This window comes from Micrasema longulum, unplaced genomic scaffold (assembly GCF_059751315.1).
Source record: "Micrasema longulum isolate JH-2025_06_02 unplaced genomic scaffold, ASM5975131v1 h1tg001361l, whole genome shotgun sequence".
Classification (NCBI taxonomy): Eukaryota; Metazoa; Arthropoda; class Insecta; order Trichoptera; family Brachycentridae; genus Micrasema; species Micrasema longulum.
In genome coordinates this window covers 52335-55502 of record NW_028278547.1, presented here as the reverse complement: position 1 = coordinate 55502, position 3168 = coordinate 52335, and positions in this window count along the sequence as shown.

Here is a 3168-nt window from a genome sequence, read left to right as displayed (position 1 = left end):
CATTAGCCCTGTAGATGCCTGGACTTCTATATTGCCTTCTCTAAAAAGTTCTTCATCTCTGTTGTAATCTATTTATGGTTTCTTAATAATGCATTCCTCGAAAGCATGACAAATTATTACTACAAATTATGCTAACTAGATGATCATATTATTTTGTGTATTAATAATTGTTTTTATTAATATACCCATGTAGGCAATAACTTTTTTTATTTTTACTTATGTTTTACGGTTTCTTAATAATGCATTTCTCAAAAGCATGACAAATTATTACGACAAATTACGCTAACTAGATGATCATATTATTTTGTGTATTAATAATTGTTTTTATTAATATACTCATGTAGGCAATAACTTTTTTTATTTTTACTTGTTATTTTACTTACGGTTTCTTAAAAACACATTCCTCGATAGCATGACAAATTATTACTACAAATTACGCTAACTAGATGATCATATTATTTTGTGTATTAATAATTGTTTTTATTAATATACCCATGAAGGCAATAACTTTTTTGAAAAACGTATTTCATAAACTACAACTTACTATAATTTATGTAAAACTGTATGATTTTGTTATTTATTTTATTTTAGAGGAGGATCAGTACTAACTGTTGTACACAATAATAATATTGTTTTTCGTACAATATGTACATATAATTAGTATACCTGTTCAATTGGTGAACAAAATGTTAGTTTTAAGAAATTCACTGATACAGTTACAAAATAATACGTGGAAGTTTTTGGTTTGGGAAACCTGGTGCTTATTTTTTAGTGATTTTAACATTACATATGTGAGCATGATAAATTAAAAGCCAGACCAAATCTTATCAATATCATTATTACCCTCCATGGGGGCAATTATATTTTAATAAGACGATTCAATTACCTGGAACATAAAGTACAATTATAAAATTTTATAACAATACAAGAAAAAGCTAATATAGCGGAAGTTATGACAGAAGTATGTAATACGTGGATAGTGGATAGGTGTACCCACAGCGACACAGATATTTAATATTTATTTCCCAATAATGATTATTGCATTTATGTGGTGTCGGATTACAACAAAGTCAATGGTTTTTCAGTTTCCATTTTTTATTTCCAATTGATCTCAATTTCAGATATCATTTAAATGCAAATTTTTGATATGGTACAACCAAATACAACAGGCAAGGTAAAACTTGGATAATTTTATGAAAATACATTATGTGTTGCTTGATATTTCAACAGATATGGATAACATTTATTTTTTATTAATGCTTTAATAAGTTATTTAATAACATATTTGAAATAAATAAATAGTGATGTACAATTATTTTTTTTATTTATTTATTCATTCAAAAATTACACTAGTTTAAATATTAATGAACTTTTTAAGGCTTTTGGGCTATACTCGTGTCAAGCCACAATAAATAACACTAAAAATACATAGTAAAATTAATTAGATCTAATTATAATGACATAGAATAACAATCTAGAAAAAAGGTAGATGTAATAAATAATAAAATTCCAAAGAGTACAATGCAAAAATGAAATAGAATGTAAGCCATTTACTCGATATTAAATTATCCATATTTTTTTTTTCAAATTAGGTGAAAAAACACTTCAATACATTATCATAAAATTGGAATAAATGTTGTTCAACTAGTTTGTATTAAATGTTAGTTTATTCTTAACTAAAAATGAGAATAGAATGATCGCGTTCTCCGGGCTTACCATTTTTACTCGAGGCTAATCATTAGATGGTTTCTATGATTAGTTTACACACTCTGCCTGCATTTAAACATTTCCTTAATTCTTTTATCCATTGATTTTCGGAAAGTAAAAGAGATGAAAATTTTATTAGTGTAGAAGAAGTCTTTCCAAACTATGCAATCTAGTATAGGATACAATTTTTTTAAAGTTTTTTCAGTTTTTATTTATTGATTGAAATCTACAGTCATAAACACAATTATACAGTTATATTAATATTTTATATATACTTATACTAGACTAAAAATGATTTCAAACTTAAAATTAACAATATACCTAATGCGTCATATGTAAAGATATATTATACAAGAATAGAATTTAGAAAACCAAAAATAAATATTTTTACATATTTACCTTCCATTTTATAAAATATATTTTAATAAGGGTAGAATCCAATAGACTCGCCCGGAAAGATTTGGAGGTACACAAAATATTGTTATAATAAGGGATAATAATTATACAGTAACATTATGTAGCTGCCTCGGATTCAATTCTTATGTAAAATGAAGTTAACCCTTTCACATCAGATTTTTAAATATTTTTCAGAAAATTATATTATTCGAAAATATAAAAATATACGTGGTTTCAAAATGTCCATAATGTTTTTTTTTATATTAATTAAGGAGTGATTTATTGTTGTTTTAAAACGACTGTAGTTGCGAGTGAAAAAAACTTACCAACAAACAATTATTGAATCATTAGATAGATATTATAAATAAATTTTACAAAATGATAAGTCGAAACATCCTTGAGAAAAGTTATTATTAGTAAGAAACACACTTATGAAGATATTTTTTGTGACCTTATAATTAAGTTATTTAAAAAAAAAAACTTTGTTTTAACGTTTATTCGTGCAACCAAAAAACACAATTAAATACCTTTTTAGTCGGTGAACACAGCTCACAACAAGGTTTATTCGCAGTAAACCAGACAAAACGAAAAAATAATGTTGCCAGCGGTGCTATTCTGAACCGCTCTCACGGCCATGGAAAACACTTTTATCTCGCGTATTTAAATACACAAATTAGGTGTGAATGGCAAGAACGCAAGAATGTTCGGAATATTACCCCAGAAAATAATCGTTTCATATAATTCTAAAAAAGCAACAAGGAAATAGAGTCAATGCTTCATTTGGAAGTTATTGTTGAAGTTCACTTTTTTAAAACAACTCTGGTGGTAAAGGGGTTAATTGAAGTTAAAAAACAAATTCACTGATCTGTAACTATCTGCAGGTATGTTGTGTGTTAACGTTTACTCCGCATTAAACAGTATACATTACACAAAGTGTAGACCAAATATTCACCAACACCACAACAATGGATGAAATAACATGCATTTTCTCGCTCGGCATGGGGTAATCACGTTCATTGCACTGGTATAAATACGACCGACTCCGATATCCAAGGTATCAGTTCG